Below are 17937 nucleotides of genomic sequence, written 5' to 3'. Positions count from 1 at the left end.
GCTTTAACCCCTAGGAATGTACCTGGACGACAATCAAAGGAGTTGCTCCTTTCCTATGGACCTCATATCAGAATTCAGCATAGATATTTTATACTAATAACTTTTTATCAAAGTATTCATGAAATGTTAACTTGCTAACTTGAGACCATGGGTGGAGACATTATGTAACCTGTTAACCTTTGGCTACTGTTCTTATCATGTCTTGCTGCAAAACCTATCCCAGAGTTTGGAACTCCCTACCCCGTCACTTTCCCCCACCCACGGAAAATCTATATATTCTATTGTAATCAATTAACAGTGTCTCTGAGCTTAGTAAGCAAGGTGACACTCTGCCAGTGCTGTGTGTAATAAACTCCTATTCTTGCCCTCTACACGGTGGAGATTTATGTCCTTCACAGACACCTCCTGAACAAGGTGGGGTTTCAGCATCCAGCTTGGCTGAAAGTGTCTTCTCTCCCCACAGCTTGGTGATCTTCTGAGGAAATGGAGAAGACTGCCTTTGCCTAGCTGTACATCGCTTGCAAAAGAAACAAGTCTTTTTGGTGGCAAGTGTTGAAAGGAGCCATTAGACAAATGTGGAGACCGCAAAAATGTCCCCCAACTCAACTGGCATCTGTGGATGCTGAAGTCACAACACAAAGTGCTAAACAGTATATGAGCACAGACTGGCATCAGAAGAGTCTCTATCAAAGCCTTTTCCACCAGCAGGGGCCTCTCTGTGCGCAGAACTCCTGGTAGTGTGATGGCTGCAGGCAGTGGAGAACTCTATTTTGGCATCTCTTTGTCAGTGAACATCTACAGAGGCTGTTTAAAGGTCTCTACATAGTGATCTTTGGGAAGAGCTGGCTGAAGTGTCTTCCTAGTAACCAGGAGATCCTGGCTTGGCCTGCCAGTTCTTCCTTGCAAGTCGTGAGGGAAATGGGGAATGTCTGTAGTTTGGAATTTGCAGGTGTTGTCCTGGACCATCAAATGGAACAGTTGCAAATATGTTTGTGAGGCAGGCACCATGGCTTAGCTGGCTAAAGTACCTGTCTAGTAAACAGGAGATCCTGGGTTCAACTCCCAGTGGTGCTTTGTTCTATGAGTTTTGTCTCCTCTGCTCACATTTTCCTGTGTCTTTCTAGGAAACAGAAGAGACCTCTCTTGGTATCCAAGTCATTACTTGCTAAGGAAAAGGCTTCTTTGGAGATAAACATTGGAAAGAATCAAATCACAAGCCTGGAGTTGATGAAAAGGCTGCTGTGACTGGCATTTGCATGGTGGTTGCTTTGGCTGCAATTTCTGCAACACAAAAGCCTGCACCACACGTCCTTGTGATTTGCTGGGGATGTCCACACACAGATGTCATGTCGTCTTCCTTTTGATTGTCACTGATGAACAATGGAGCAGCTGGGAGAAAAGTCCCAGAGGCACTTGCCAAGTAAAGTGGCGGTTAGAGATGCAGCATCCAGTGGTGCCTTGCCAAATGTGTCCACTCCTCCCACTTTTTGGTCAATCTTTTGAGGAATCAGAGAAGACTGCCTCTGCCTTGCAATGCAAATGCTTGTAAAAGAAACCTGTCATTTTTTCTGACAAGTGTTGGAAGGAGGCACCTAAGAAACGTGGAGACAAGGAAAAGGTCATCGTAACTCAACTTGCATCCATGACTCTTGAGGCCACAATGCAGAGCACTGAGCACTGTACGACCACAGCTGGGGACAGAAGGGTCTTTTTCAAAGGCATTTTCCACTAGCAGGGTCCTCTCTGTGCACAGAATTCCTGATAGTTCGATGTCTGCTGGCACTGGAGATCACTATTTTGGCATCTCTCTCTCTGTCTCAGTGAGCATCCGCTGTGGTTGTTGAAAGTCTGTGATGGGATCTCCGGGATTCAACCTGAACAGTGGGACCCCTGAGCCCTTTGTCCCACCACCTGGGCTCCCTCTCACACATGTGATGCTGTGAGGAGTTGTGAATCTCTGGCAGATATTGCACTTACACAGACATCCGTAGGTAGGGACACAGCCAACTGAATTACATGAATGCTTCTGCAGCCACTCATAACACTAATGATAGAGTCGCCCCCCCCCACAGCTCTGCAGCCTTGCACCCCTGGATCATACCATCTTGCCTTAATCAGAAGCCTGGTCAGTGTGAGTTTATTACGCAGGGTCCACTCCTCCTTCACTGTGAATAGTATGTGAACCAGCCTTATAATGCAGCTGAGATTTCCCAAGAACTTCAAGCAAAATACACCAGTTTAAGTACAGCATAAAACAGATTTATTAACTACAGAAAGATGGAGTTTTAAGGATTATAAGTGGTAGGAATAAAAGATCAAAGTCAGTTATCATGGAAATTAAAGATAAATTCACAATCTAAACTTTACACCTTATTACACTAGGCCATAGTTAGATTATGCACACAGGAAGGCTTAATGCTCGAGCTGCTGCACATGCTGGGCAGGCTTAAGGCCGGGCTCCCCATGGCAGGAGAGAAGAAGAAGACTCGGCCCCTGGAGCGGCAGGCTGGGGCTTCCTGGATCCCATTTGCTCACAGCCAGCGCCCTGCCCCCACTCCCAAGTCATCCATGGTGCCCCCAGGTCGGCCAGAATGGAGCAGTGGTTTTCACTGCACTATGTCCACTTATGGCTTACAGGCAACTCCCAGACTCACCACAGCTCACCATCTTGGCCAGAAAGGAGCCCACTCAGCCTCACCATTGCTGCTTTTCCTTCCCCCCAGAACCTCGCTTCTCCTGGGCTGTAAGAACCCATCCCTGGGATGCCAAGAGGCAGCCACAGGGGTCTGTCTCCCAGTAGCCTACTGCATCTCCACGGGTTCAGCCCTCAGAAGGACTGTCATAAACAGATAGCTAAGGGTTAATGTCTCTTTCACCTGAAGCACCTGACCAGAGGACCAATCAGGAAACCGGATTTTTTCAACTTTGGGTGGAGGGAACTGAGTGTTTTTGTCTTTGTTTTCTGGCTGCCTGCTTTCTCTGAGCTTTGGAGAAGTAGTTCTACTTTCTAGTCTTCTGTTTCTAAGTGTAAGGACAAAGAGATCAGATAGTAAGTTCTATGGTTTCTTTTCTTTGGTATTTGCATGAATATAAGTGCTGGAGTGCTTTGATTTGTATTCTTTTGGAATAAGGCTGTTTATTCAATATTCTTTTAAGCAAATTGCCCTGTATTGTGTCATCTTAATACAGAGAGACCATTTGTATTTTTTCTTTCTTTTTTATATAAAGCTTTCTTTTAAGACCTGTTGGAGTTTTCTTTACTTCAGGGAAATTGAGTCTGTACTCACCAGGGAATTGGTGGGAGGAAGAAATCAAGGGGAGATTTGTGTGTTGGATTGCTAGCCTGACCTTGCATTCCCTCTGGGGGAATAGGAAAGTACTTTTTGTTTCCAGGATTGGGAACAGAGAGGGAGATTCACTCTGTTTGGGTTCACAGAGCTTGTGTCTGTGTATCTCTCCAGGAGCACCTGGAGGGGGGAAGGGAAAAAGGATTATTTCCCTTTGTTGTGAGACTCAAGGGATTTGGGTCTTGGGGTCCCCAGGGAAGGTTTTTCAGGGGGACCAGAGTGCCCCAAAACACTCTAATTTTTTGGGTGGTGGCAGCAGGTACCAGGTCCAAGCTGGTAACTAAGCTTGGAGGTTTTCATGCTAACCCCCATATTTTGGACGCTAAGGTCCAAATCTGGGACTAAGGTTATGATATGGTGTAGCAGTGGTGGGATGATCTAGACAGAATCCAGAAGCCAGTAGGAATATTATATTTTTCTTTTCTCTGCTAAGGGCTTTTTAGCAGAGAGAAACAGTTTGGTTTTAAAAGGGAACCAGAGAGAAATTTTTTTTTCTGCTCTCTCTGGCAGTTTGTGGCTTGCATGTTAAGCAGAAGTCGTTAAGGACTATTAACAGTCTTTTGTCACACAATAGCACTCCCATTGAGAGTCATACCAGCACTATATGAATGCAAATAAAGTGGTTTTTCAGGTTTACTTGACATTGAAGATTAGCTAGAGAGAGAAAAGGAAAAAAGCACTGTTGCTAGGCGGACTTCAGGAGGCAACAGAGAACCTGCAGTTCAGAAGATAAACACCGGAGGGCACCCCAACACAAGAAAACAGGAATCATGACTTCTAAGGCAAAAATTGCGGCCGAAGAACAAATCAAAGAAGCTGAACACAGGCGGCAGATGGAGATGAAAGAAAGAGAAGAACAAATCAAAGAGGCAGCACACAAAAGAAAACTAGAAGAAGAAGAGGTGGCCCACCGCCGAGAAATGGAAAAGCACCGCCGAGAAATGGAAAAGCAACAAAAAGAGAATGAAGAGAAGGAAAAACAGAGAAAACATGAACTGGAGTTGGCAAAAGCTGGGCTGCCTGTGCCAGCCAACCCTAACAACCCGGCGCCAAATATTGCTCCACAGCACAGGAAATTTCCCACCTACAAGGCAGGTGATGACACCGAGGCCTTCTTGGAAAACTTTGAAAGAGCCTGTCTTGGGTACAGCATTCCCGAAGACCTGTACATGGTAGAATTGAGGTCACAGCTCAGTGGACCTTTAGCAGAGGTGGCAGCTGAAATGCCTAAGCACCAAATGAATGACTATAAACTTTTTCTAACCAAGGCCAGATACAGGATGGGGATAACCCCAGATCATGCCCGTCGGCGCTTCAGAACCCAAAAGTGGAAACCAGAGGTGTCATTTCCCAAACACGCCTACTACATTGCAAAAAACTATGAGGCCTGGCTAACAGGAAACAACATTCAAACCTTGGAAGAACTGAACCTCCTCATACAAATGGAGCAGTTCTTGGATGGTGTTCCTGAAGACATCACGCGGTACATACAAGATGGAAACCCCAAGAATATCGCTGAGGCGGGGGAGATTGGAGCCAAATGGATGGAACTGGCAAAAAGCAAGAAAGCTACTGTCAAGGGGAACGATTACCCCAGGGGGCACACAGACCATAAACCCTACAACCGAGGACAGCCAAAGACCCCACATACCACCCAAGTAAAGCCACAGATACCCTACCCTTCAACCTCACCAGTCTCCAGTAACTCACCTCGGCCCAGTGATCCATCAGATGGAAGATGCTTTAAGTGTAATGAACTGGGACATATCAAGGCCAACTGTCCCAAGAACACCATGCGAGTGCAATTCATTACACCACCATCACACCAAAGATCCCCAGGCCCGGATGCCTCTCAAATACCCTTGGAGCGAAGGGAAAATTTGAGAGTGGGTGGAAAGAAGGTTACTGCGTGGAGAGACACGGGGGCACAAGTGTCAGCTATCCACCAATCCTTCGTTGACCCCAAATTCATCAACCCAAAGGCCAAAGTTACAATTTACCCCTTCATGTCACAAGCTGTAGACTTGCCTACAGCTCAACTGCCTGTCCAGTACAAAGGCTGGTCAGGAATGTGGACTTTTGCAGTCTATGACAATTATCCTATCCCCATGCTACTGGGGGAAGACTTGGCCAACCAGGTGAGGCGGGCCAAGAGAGTGGGAATGGTTACACGTAGCCAAACCAGGCAAGCTTCCAGACCCATTCCTGTTCCTAAGCCGTCCACAGAGGCCCCGTCTGTGTTACCAGAGACCCAGACAGAGGTAGTGGACCCGGATTCCATGCCTACCACTGAAACAGCCACAGCATCTCCAGTCCCAGGCCCGGAACTGGAACAACAACCAGCACCAGCAAGTGCAACTACATCTTCAAACTCAACGCCAGAGGGCGCCAGCGAGCCAAAACTGGCAGAAGCGACAGACAGCCATACCCAAAAGGCTCAGCCAGAGCCTGAAATACCCTCAGGTGCACCAGCGGAGAGCGGTTCACCAGCAACGGAAACAACCCCATCACCTACATCGCTTCCAGAGGGACCAAGCCCAAGTCCACAGTCTGAGGAAGAACTGGTGACCCCAGCCTCAAGGGAGCAGTTCCAGACTGAACAGGAAGCGGATGACAGCCTTCAGAAAGCGTGGGCGGCGGCACGGAGCACCCCACCGCCTCTCAGCTCTTCTAATCAATCCCGGTTTGTTATAGACCAAGGACTTTTATACAAGGAAATTCTTTCTGGTGGACACCGGGAAGAATGGCAGCCGCAAAAACAGTTGGTGGTTCCAACTAAGTACCGGGGGAAGCTCTTAAGCTTAGCCCATGATCATCCCAGTGGCCATGCTGGGGTGAACAGAACCAAGGACCGGTTGGGGAAGTCCTTCCACTGGGAGGGGATGGGCAAGGATGTTGCCAAGTATGTCCGGTCTTGTGAGGTATGCCAAAGAGTGGGAAAGCCTCAAGACCAGGTCAAGGCCCCTCTCCAGCCACTCCCCATAATTGAGGTCCCATTTCAGCGAGTAGCTGTGGATATTCTGGGCCCTTTCCCAAAAAAGACGCCCAGAGGAAAGCAGTACGTACTGACTTTAGTGGACTTTGCTACCCGATGGCCAGAAGCAGTAGCTCTAGGCAACACCAGGGCTAACACTGTCTGCCTGGCCTTAACAGACATCTTTGCCAGGGTAGGTTGGCCCTGCGACATCCTTACAGATTCAGGGTCTAATTTCCTGGCAGGGACCATGGAAAAACTGTGGGAAACTCATGGGGTGAATCACTTGGTTGCCACCCCATACCACCATCAAACCAATGGCCTGGTGGAAAGGTTCAATGGAACTTTGGGGGCCATGATACGAAAATTCATCAACGAATTCTCCAATAATTGGGACCTAGTGTTGCAGCAGTTGCTGTTTGCCTACAGGGCTGTACCACATCCCAGTTTAGGGTTTTCACCATTTGAACTTGTGTATGGTCACGAGGTTAAGGGGCCATTACAGTTGGTGAAGCAGCAATGGGAGGGGTTTACGCCTTCTCCAGGAACTAACATTCTGGACTTTGTAAGCAACCTACAAAGCACCCTCCGACACTCTTTAGCCCTTGCTAAAGAGAACCTAAAGGATGCTCAAGAAGAGCAAAAGGCCTGGTATGACAGACATGCCAGAGATCGGTCCTTCAAGGTAGGAGACCAGGTTATGGTCTTGAAGGCGCAACAGGCCCATAAGATGGAAGCATCATGGGAAGGGCCATTCACGGTCCAAGAGCGCCTGGGAGCTGTAAACTACCTCATAGCATTTCCCAATTCCTCACTAAAGCCTAAAGTGTACCATGTTAATTCTCTCAAGCCTTTCTATTCCAGAGACTTACAGGTTTGTCAGTTTACAGTCCAGGAAGAGGATGCTAAGTGGCCTGACGGTGTCTACTACGACGGAAAAAAAGACGGTGGCGTGAAAGAGGTGAACCTCTCAACCACCCTGGAACGTCTGCAGCGGCAACAAATCAAGGAGCTGTGCACTAGCTTCGCCCCATTGTTCTCAGCCACCCCAGGACGGACTGAACGGGCATACCACTCCATTGATACAGGTAATGCTCACCCAATCAGAACCCCACCCTACCGAGTGTCTCCTCATGCCCAAGCTGCTATAGAACGGGAGATCCAGAACATGCTACAGATGGGTATAATCCGCTCATCTACCAGTGCATGGGCATCTCCAGTGGTTCTGGTACCCAAACCAGATGGGGAAATACGCTTTTGCGTGGACTACCGTAAGCTAAATGCTGTAACTTGTCCGGACAACTATCCAATGCCACGTACCGATGAGCTATTGGAAAAGTTGGGACGTGCCCAGTTCATCTCTACAATAGACTTAACCAAGGGGTACTGGCAAGTACCGCTAGATGAACCTGCCAAGGAGAGGTCAGCATTCGTCACCCATGCGGGGGTGTATGAATTCAATGTCCTTCCTTTCGGCCTTCGAAATGCACCCGCCACCTTCCAGAGGCTGGTAGATGGTCTACTAGCTGGACTGGGAGAATGTGCAGTTGCCTACCTCGATGATGTGGCCATTTTCTCAGACTCCTGGCCCGAACACCTACTACACCTGGAAAAGGTCTTTGAGCGCATCAGGCAGGCAGGACTAACTGTTAAGGCCAAAAAGTGTCAAATAGGCCAAAACAGAGTGACTTACCTGGGGCACCAGGTGGGTCGAGGAACCATAAACCCCCTACAGGCCAAGGTGGATGCTATCCAAAAGTGGCCTGTCCCACGGTCCAAGAAGCAGGTCCAATCCTTCTTAGGCTTGGCCGGATACTACAGGCGATTTGTACCCCACTACAGCCAAATCGCTGCCCCACTGACCGACCTGACCAAAAAGACCCAGCCAAATGCAGTTAAGTGGACTGATGAGTGTCAAAAGGCCTTTACCCAACTTAAGGCAACGCTCATGTCTGACCCTGTGCTCAGGGCCCCGGACTTTGACAAGCCATTCCTAGTAACCACAGATGCATCTGAGCGTGGTATAGGAGCAGTGCTCATGCAGGAAGCAACAGATCACAACTTCCATCCTGTCGGGTTTCTCAGTAAGAAACTGTCTGAGAGGGAAAGTCACTGGTCAGTCAGTGAAAAGGAATGCTATGCCATTGTGTACGCCCTGGAAAAGCTACGCCCATATGTTTGGGGACGGCGGTTCCAACTACAAACTGACCATGCTGCACTAAAGTGGCTTCATACTGCCAAGGGGAACAACAAGAAACTTCTTCGTTGGAGTTTAGCTCTCCAAGATTTTGATTTTGAAATTCAACACATCACAGGAGCTTCTAATAAAGTTGCTGATGCACTCTCCCGTGAGAGTTTCCCATAATTCAGTAGTTAAAAAGTGTTCTTAAAATGTAGAAGTCTGTTAGTTATATACTTAGGAGTATATGTAAAGGTGTATGTGTTGTATTAATCTGTTTATTTTCAAGTTCTAGAAGGAAATCGCCGCCAGTGAGCTTCCCCACTGTCTGCAATTTGGGGGGGGTGTCATAAACAGATAGCTAACGGTTAATGTCTCTTTCACCTGAAGCACCTGACCAGAGGACCAATCAGGAAACCGGATTTTTTCAACTTTGGGTGGAGGGAACTGAGTGTTTTTGTCTTTGTTTTCTGGCTGCCTGCTTTCTCTGAGCTTTGGAGAAGTAGTTCTACTTTCTAGTCTTCTGTTTCTAAGTGTAAGGACAAAGAGATCAGATAGTAAGTTCTATGGTTTCTTTTCTTTGGTATTTGCATGAATATAAGTGCTGGAGTGCTTTGATTTGTATTCTTTTGGAATAAGGCTGTTTATTCAATATTCTTTTAAGCAAATTGCCCTGTATTGTGTCATCTTAATACAGAGAGACCATTTGTATTTTTTCTTTCTTTTTTATATAAAGCTTTCTTTTAAGACCTGTTGGAGTTTTCTTTACTTCAGGGAAATTGAGTCTGTACTCACCAGGGAATTGGTGGGAGGAAGAAATCAAGGGGAGATTTGTGTGTTGGATTGCTAGCCTGACCTTGCATTCCCTCTGGGGGAATAGGAAAGTACTTTTTGTTTCCAGGATTGGGAACAGAGAGGGAGATTCACTCTGTTTGGGTTCACAGAGCTTGTGTCTGTGTATCTCTCCAGGAGCACCTGGAGGGGGGAAGGGAAAAAGGATTATTTCCCTTTGTTGTGAGACTCAAGGGATTTGGGTCTTGGGGTCCCCAGGGAAGGTTTTTCAGGGGGACCAGAGTGCCCCAAAACACTCTAATTTTTTGGGTGGTGGCAGCAGGTACCAGGTCCAAGCTGGTAACTAAGCTTGGAGGTTTTCATGCTAACCCCCATATTTTGGACGCTAAGGTCCAAATCTGGGACTAAGGTTATGATAAGGACAGGTGGGAGTTTCCTGGATCCCAGTTGCTCACAGCCAGCCTAGCCTCCACTTCCAAAACCATCAGTCACGCCCCCAGGTTGGCCATAAAGGTGCAGCCATTCTCCACTTAGATCATAGATCAGATCATAGAATATCAGGGTTGGAAGGGACCTCAGGAGGTTATCTAGTCCAACCCCCTGCTCAAAGCAGGACCAATTCCCAACTAAATCATCCCAGCCAGGGCTTTGTCTAGCCTGATCTTAAAAACCTCTAAGGATGGAGATTCCACCACCTCCCTAAGTAACCCATTCCAGTGCTTCACCACTCTCTGAGTGAAAATGTTTTTCCTAATATCCAACCTAAACCTCCCTCACTGCAACTTGAGACCATTACTCCTTGTTCTGTCATCAGATACTACTGAGAAGAATCTAGATCCATCCTCTTGGGAACCCCCTTTTAGGTAGTTGAAAGCAGCTATCAAATCCCCCCTCATTCTTCTCTTCTGCAGACTAAACAATCCCAGTTTCCTCAGCCTCACCTCATAAGTCATTTGCTCCAGCCCCTTAATCATTTTTGTTGCCCTCCGCTGGACTCTTTCCAATTTTTCCACATCCTGCTTGTAGTGTGGGGGCAAAACTTGACACAGTACTACAGATGAAGCCTCACCAATGTCGAACAGAGGGGAATGATCACATCCCTCGAATGAATGAGAGAAACTTAAAAAAAAAAAAAGGAGGGAAAGTCAGCAAGCGGCGGAGTGGTAAAAGAATGAGAGCCAGAAACAAAATAAGCAGGGGGCAGCTGCACCTTGTATGCAGGTGTCTACAAGAATATACATATTGTATTCAACAGAGGAGAAAACCCATATTTTTGGCTAACAGGTTTTTGAAAAATATCATTAGAAGCGAATCAATTCACGGTGCAAAGCATTCAGCTGTTGGAAGTAGAAGGAATAATAATGCACTTCTGAGAAAAAAATCCTCCCGTTACACTCTCAAGCTTGTGACTAATAACTTTGCACTCATGCAGTGCCCTGCATCTCAGGATCTCTAAGGGCTTTGCAGACACATTGACCAGGCTAGCAGATTTTATTATATGGTCTTTAGAATATGGTTTATTTTAGACCATCCCACCGCCAAGGATCTGACTTTATCTGCAGCTAAATTGTAATTCTCAGCTGTTGCTACATCCCACATGCTTATTGCCAGAGCATGTTTTGGTAACCCTAACATACTGATGCACTTATAACTAAATATAATGATTACTTTAAAGATGGATTTGTCCTTCTGCTTCTGTAGATTAGCAAGTAATGCAAGCATCAGGCATTTTTAAAAATCTCTTTCTTGAGTGGCAACAGCTAATTTAGACCCCCTCATTGTATATGAATAGTTTGGATTATGTTTTCCAATGTGCACTGCTTTGCATTTATCAACATTGAATGTCATTTGCCATTTTGTTGCCCTGTCATCTAGTTTGGATAGATCCTTTTGTAGCTCTTTTGGTCTGCCCAGGACTTAACTACCTTAAGTAGATTTGTATCATCTGCAAATTTTGCCACCTCACTGTTTACCCCTTTTTCCAGATCATTTATGAATATGTTGAATAGGACTGGTCCCAGAACAGACCCCTGAGGGACACTACTATTTACCTCTCTCCATTCTAAAAACTGACCATTTATTTCTACCTTTTATTTTCGATCTTTTAATCAGTGGTCCTCATGTGTCAAACCACCAGATTTTGTAGTCTCTCCTCTCCCCCAGCCCCATCTTCAACTGCAGATCCTCTGCACCACTTTATTTAGTCTCAGATGTCTCACTGACAGTGTTTTTAATCCTATTTCACTACTGATTAATATGGGGAACTGATCTTTACAATCGTTTCATTTTATCTGATCCAATGGCCCTGATCTTCAGGTAGGGCTCCTACAAGATTGAGGGTAGGGGAGAGAACAGGAATAAAAATGAGTAGGAAGAGCAGAAAACAAAGGAATTATGGGAAGCAATAGTCATTCGTCCAGGAAAACCAAATGAGGATTTAACCAAGCTCAGAATTATTGCAAGTGTTCATAGATTTTAAAGCCAGAAGGACCTGTTAGGATCTTGTCTGACCTCCTGCATAACATGAGCTGTAAAACCTCATTGAGGGTATGGCTACACTTACAGCTGTACAGCACTGGGAGTTACAGCTGTCTTCGTACAGCTGCGTAGGGAAAGCGCTGCAGTGTGGCCACATTTGCAGCATTTGCAGCGCTGTTGGGACTGGCTGAACAGGCATTCTGGGATACCTTCGAATACATCTGGAGGCCAATTACAGCACTTCTACTTGGACTCAGCTTTGCTTGTTTTCCTTTCACCTAGAACCCCCCTTCTTCTCCTGGGCTGCAAGTAGCCATCCCTGGGAAGCCAAGAGGCAGGCACAGGATTCTGCCTCCCAGCAGCCAGCCGCATCTCCCCATGCTTTGCAGAATGAAGGGTGGTGCTCTACTATCTCCACTTAGCTGCACAGCTTCTTCCCTGCCTTCCTCAGCTCAACTTTCCTCCATTGCCCCATTCCTGCCTCACTTCCTCCTTTGGCCAGTCATACAAAGGAGTCCAGCAGGAAGTGACAGCCTCTATAGGCCAACCTCCAACAGCAGAAGTGGCCAAGCCACAAGCCTCCAAATGGTGACTGGCCTAACTCCTCTAGGTTCTCCAGCCTTACACCAAGGTGCTTTCTCCACTGCTGTCAGCATCCTCTGTCATGCAGGGGTTGTAGTTATCCCAGGGACAGGCCAATAGGAGGAGCAGCCTTTCTGAACAACAAGGGGATCTGGGAAAAGGAAGCCAGTATGTTTCTGCCTGGTTTTGAACCGGGGACCTTTTGCATGTTAGGCAAACGTGATAACCACTACACTACAGAAACTCCACCTACTTGACTCTTGCTCACTCTGGCACAGACCGATGAACAAATCTAGAGAATGTGGTGGCAGCCCCTCGATAGGTCAGCTGGCAGAGCAGAGGACTGGAGCCGGCACTCAGGAAGTCGTCCTTACGTCACCCGTGTGACTCCAGCTTGAGGGAGAGCTTCTTCTTCTTCTCCTTGCTGACAAAGAGCAAGAGAAGAATGAAAGGTCAGGTGGGCCAACTCGGTGCAGAAGCCCATGCTGTCTTTTCCTGGTGCATAGCCTGAAATGAGGGACTCGTGGCAGTTAAAGGAACTGCTGCACTCTCAGAAAACATCCCGCCAGTGCATAAAGGGGGATAGAAGAGCCTGTTAGTCTAGCACGCTCCCAACTGAACTGTTTCAGCAGCTGCTAGGTTTCTTTTTGGCCTATTACTTTTCTGTGTGGGATATTTTTGTCAGCTGTGGCACAGAAAAAGACGTCATTGCGAGTGGCCCATGAAGACAAGATTCACTTTTGCCTTCCTTGCTCAGCTTTACTTGCTTCCTCACCCTATTCCTGCCTTAGTTCCTGTGTTACCTGAAGGTGAGAGGGGCCCAGAAGTACGAGGAGGAAGTTAGACAGCTAGACCCTGGTGGCAAAAGTTCTACCACCGCTTGCCACCCCACTCTCTTCTCCCAGCTTCACATATTGACCGCCAGGGACTTGGTACCCAGCAGCACAACGGAAGGCAGTGGACAGAGCCACCCTCGCCTTGAAGCTCTGGCTCATTAAACCACATCTTTAGTCGCTGATGGCCAATGAGAGACCGACATCACTTGTTATTTTAGCACTCGAAAATGCCATTGGTCAGTCATTGGATCTCTTTAATGCTGTTACATAACAAATGAAAATAGAATCTCAGTGTGACATTCTGTACCTTTGGGGGAGTGTTCTGTAACCCCCATATTCCTCATTTTCATATAATCGTGATCTTATATACAGAGCATGCCTTGTAAGGTATCAGGGGAAAGGATATGATCTGCTGAAAGTCATTTCTCTACCCATAGATGTTTACCATTCATGCATATGAAGTTACGAGAATTGTGCAGTGTGGTTGTCACTATGTTGTAAGGTGGGCGAGTCAGCCAAATATTAGCTCCCCAGTGACAACAGCAAGGAAAGTAACCAACACCTGGACAGAGTGTCAAACAACCATCGACAGCTATTGTCCAGCAAGGGAGCTACAGTGCAGTCACTTACCTGCAAGAAGACACCCCAGGGGAATTGCTCAGACTTGCTTGGAGAGACACAGTGATGCTCACCTGACTCTGAAGGGGAAGCAAAGCCAAGAGGGAAGAAAGGACATGATAAAAGGAGAGACATTTGCCATGCTTTGTCTCTCTCGTCCACCTACATCTACAGACACCTCCACACCAAGCAACTGAAGCGATGATGAAAGGGGAGAGCCTGGCTGAAAAGCCACCAGCCAGCCTGTGGTGAAAAGCATCTAAGTTTGTGAGGGCATTGAAAGGGTTAACATCAGCTTAGAGTGAATTTTGCTTTTATTTCATGAAAACAACGAGGAGTCCGGTGACACCTTAAGAACTAAAAGTTTTATTTGGATACAAGCATTCGTGGGTAAAAAGCCCTATTCTTCAGATGCATGGAGTGAAAATTGCAGATAGAGGCATAAATATATATTGGAACATGACGTGAAGGGAGTTACCATACAAGGGGAGAACCAGTGTTGAAGGCTAATTCAGTCAGGGTGGATTTGGTTCTCTCCCAGTAATTGACAGGGAGGTGTCAATACCAAGAGAGGGAAAATTGCTTTTGTATTGAGCCAGCCAGTCCCAGTCCCTCTTCAAGCTCAAATTAATAGTGTTAAATTTGCACATCAATTGTAACTCTGCAATTTCCCTTTGAAGTCTAGTATCAGAGGGGTAGCCGTGTTAGTCTGGATCTGTAAAAACAGCAAAGAATCCTGTGGCACCTTATAGACTAACAGATCTTTTGGAGCATGAGCTTTCGTGGGTGAATACCCACTTCTTCAATTGCATCTGAAGAAGTGCGTATTCACCCACGCTAGCTCATGCTCCAAAACGTCTGTTAGTCTATAAGGTGCCACAGGATTCTTTGCTGCCTTTGAAGTCTGTTCTTGAAGTTTTTTTGAATGGCTACTTTTAATTGTTGAGTGTGAATGTGTAAATGTGCTATCACCTATACAAGTCCCATATGGTCTAGTGGTCAGGCTTGCTGGATTTTCACCATGGTGGCCTGGCTTCAATCCCTAGCATGGGAACAATGCAGAGCTTTCGCTCAGAGGGGAGCCAGGAAATGAAAGGAATGGGGAGGGATCCTGCCAGCAGTGGAGTTGGATAGTATTGGCAGGGGACCCCAGAAGTGGGGATGGGGAGCAGAGGTCTGAGGAGAGATCAGGGAAGGATTCCAGCTGTGTGGGAAGTTGACATCCTAGAGAGCACAGGCCTGGCATGAGGGGTGGGAAGAGTGAGTGTGTCCTTCTAAACTCACCAACGGCAGGCTTGGAAGAATTACGTATTTCTTGGTAAATGTCAATTTCTGTGTAAACACACAGCCCAATGGCAAAATATTTCCATTGATAATAATCAAAATTGACAGATGGGCAAAGTAAGAAACATGCTGCTTGAGAACTTATCCTATTCTAATCCTACAGGGGTCCCTTCTGCCTTAGGCACCACCAGGTGGGTGTTTTGTTTCCTTCCTCATTTTCATACAGAGAAACAATTTCTTTTGTACAGAACCATGAACAGCAAAATCTTCCCGTGTCTCTTGTCTGAGCCAGGGCATTCAATTCCACTGAAACCTTCTCTCCTGCAATGGCAACGGTCAGACAGAGGGGATGCGTTCACCTTCCCCCTGGCAGTGAGATATTCCCTCTCCTCTTTCTTCAGGCTGCTGCTGTTTTTCCATAAGTCATCAAGGATGGAATAAAAAGCTGAGTTTACTCCAGGGTGAGGAAAGAAAGGAGCCACCAACGCCCCGAAAAATCTCAGTGCTCAGAGAAAACCTGCCCCCTGCTATTGGACTCACAGAGGTGCTGGCGATACAATGGGAAAAGGGACTGTCTGAATTGTCAAGGCAGGGAACGAGCAATCTACAGCAACATCATTAACCACAAACACACTCTAATTATGCTCCAGTCGCTGGGGAAATGGGCAGGAATTCTTGTTGTTCAGCCATGGCCACATGTACAGAGCTGCACAGCTGTGAGTGTGCTATGGAAGCTGATCAAACAATTGGTAATGATCTTCAGTGAGAACAGAACCATAGTGTAGAAAGGCTTCTGTCTTAAGTGGTTGTGGCTGAGGCCTTAGGTAGCTAGGCTAGGAAACCATGGGCATCTTTCTGTGGAGGTTTGGTTCTTGCCAGCTAGGTAAGGCTGGTGTGTGGTTTCTCCATGGCTGTATTTTCAGTGTCTGATCACAGCAGTGTCACAGGGAACCAAGTCTAGATGTATTCAGAGGCTAAGGACAAGTCAACATTTCAAACATTGAGCCTATGCTGTTGCAACTCATTAATGGAGATGCTCTATGCCAGGGTTTCTCAAACTTCCTTTCACTGCAACCCTCTTCTGCCAAAAAAACTTCCTACATGGCCCTGGAAAGAGGAACCAAGCCCCTCCACTCCAGGAGGGAGTGCAAAACCAAAGCTTGAGGGATTCAGCCCTGGGGGGTGGGGCTCAGATTTTGGCTTCAGCCCAGGACCCAACAAGTCTAACACCAGCCCTGGCGACTCCATTAAAACAGGGTCACGACTCATTTTGAGGTCCTGACCCACAGTTTGAGAACCGCTGCTCTGTGCTGATGGGAGAGAGTTTTCCTGTTGGTGTACTCAATCCACTTCCCCAAGAGGTGGCAGTGATGTCTGTGGGAGAAGCTATATCGGTGGGTGTGCAAGCTGTGGTGTTTACAACATTTCAGAAGTTTAATCAAACCCCATTTTTAAAACCACCTGTGGTCTGGGAATGGCAAAAGAGCTCGATGAAGCAGGGTCTGTCCTTCAAAGTCCTGGTGATCACAATCCCATTGTAATGGGGGTACAACTGAGTGGTAGAGTGTTTGCTTAAAAATTAAATGGTCCTTGGTTCAAACCCAAGTGCCCTCTTTAAAAAAAAACAAACATTTTCATTTCCATTATATTCAGGAGCTCCACCATATGGGGATGCTTGAAATGAATGTAAACACTCAACATTTCGCTCTCCAAATGCATAAAAAGCTACCAAACCTGTCCATCAGCTGAAAATCAGTTCCAAGCCTCTAAGTGTCTAGTTTATGTTTTCATCAATTAAACAAAGGTATCATTCCCTGAAGCAGAGCATAAGTTTGAAATACTGGCAGCATAGAGTCAATATTCATAATGTCAACTACAAACATGATACACATCTAGAGATAGCTTCATTATAATCAGCCAATCAGAACCTCTCCATAGACCCATTTCATGACAACCTCTCTGTAATATTGGCTGTAAATATAGAACAGTGGTCGCAATGGTGATCTATACAGTTACAGATTATGTCAATAACATCACAGGAGGTGACACAACATCAGTGAGACTGATACTGGAATAGTGCCTCCAGTTTTGGTGTCCTCATTTGAAAAAGATGTTGTGAAATTGGAGCTGGGGCAGCAAAGAGCCACCAAATGTTCAGAGGGCTGGAGAAAAATGCCTTCTAGTGAGCTATTGAAAGAGCTCAACCTGTTTAACTTATCAAAAAAAGATTAAAAGTGACTTCGTTGAAGAGCCTTAGTGGAGAGAAAAGATTGGGTGTTAAAGGGCTCTTTAATCGAGAAAAGAATGTCATAAAAAGACCCAATGGCTGGAAGGTGAAAAGAGACAAATTCATATTACAACTAAGGCACAAATAGTCAACAGTGAGAATGATCACCACGGGAACAAACTACCAAGGAAACTGGTGGATTCTCCATATCCTGATGTCATTTAATGAAGACTAGATGCCTTTCTGGAATGGGTTTGCCCCAAAAGTAGCTCTTGTGTCGTACAGGAGGCCGGTGAAATGCAGGGGGTCAGATAACATGCTCTAATGGTCTCTTCCGGCCATAAAGTCAACTAATTTCAGAAAAACTGAGTGTAGCATTGGGAGCAGCGTCTGATGTTTGCCTGTCTAGCCAGTTTGCTGCCTAGAACCAACACTCCTTGAGTGGGGTGATGCACAGGAAGTAACTCAAACCTCTAGTGTCTGACTAGGGACAGGACATTAGCACAGCAAGGAAGGGGTGTGGCAGTGACATCCCAAAGGCCTTTTGCAGGACCTGAGACTATTGGTCAGAGGTGGTGGGGAGGTGGGGACCTCACAGAGAGATGCTGACATCAGACAGG

At 46.5% G+C, this 17937-nt stretch overlaps 2 protein-coding genes and 2 non-coding genes across 4 annotated transcripts in view; 2 read left to right on the top strand and 2 right to left on the bottom strand.

Moving 5' to 3' along the window:
• The window catches only part of LOC127042191 (uncharacterized), a 57076-nt gene extending 49864 nt beyond the window's left edge, over positions 1–7212 (top strand). The window contains exon 2 of the mRNA XM_050935813.1: positions 7007–7212. The gene's annotated coding sequence lies outside the window, so the exon portion shown is untranslated. The remainder of the gene's footprint in view (positions 1–7006) is intronic.
• LOC127042164 (zinc finger protein 679-like) overlaps positions 1–17937 on the bottom strand; it is a 316167-nt gene that overhangs the window by 93763 nt on the left and 204467 nt on the right. The gene's annotated exons all lie outside the window — the stretch shown is intronic.
• Positions 1001–1074, top strand: TRNAT-AGU (transfer RNA threonine (anticodon AGU)). The gene has a single exon. It is a non-coding gene; the product is annotated as a tRNA-Thr (tRNA).
• TRNAV-AAC (transfer RNA valine (anticodon AAC)) lies at positions 12524–12596 on the bottom strand. The gene has a single exon. It is a non-coding gene; the product is annotated as a tRNA-Val (tRNA).

This window comes from Gopherus flavomarginatus, unplaced genomic scaffold, assembly GCF_025201925.1.
Source record: "Gopherus flavomarginatus isolate rGopFla2 unplaced genomic scaffold, rGopFla2.mat.asm mat_scaffold_34_arrow_ctg1, whole genome shotgun sequence".
Classification (NCBI taxonomy): Eukaryota; Metazoa; Chordata; order Testudines; family Testudinidae; genus Gopherus; species Gopherus flavomarginatus.
This window is presented reverse-complemented; position numbering and strand designations above follow the sequence as displayed.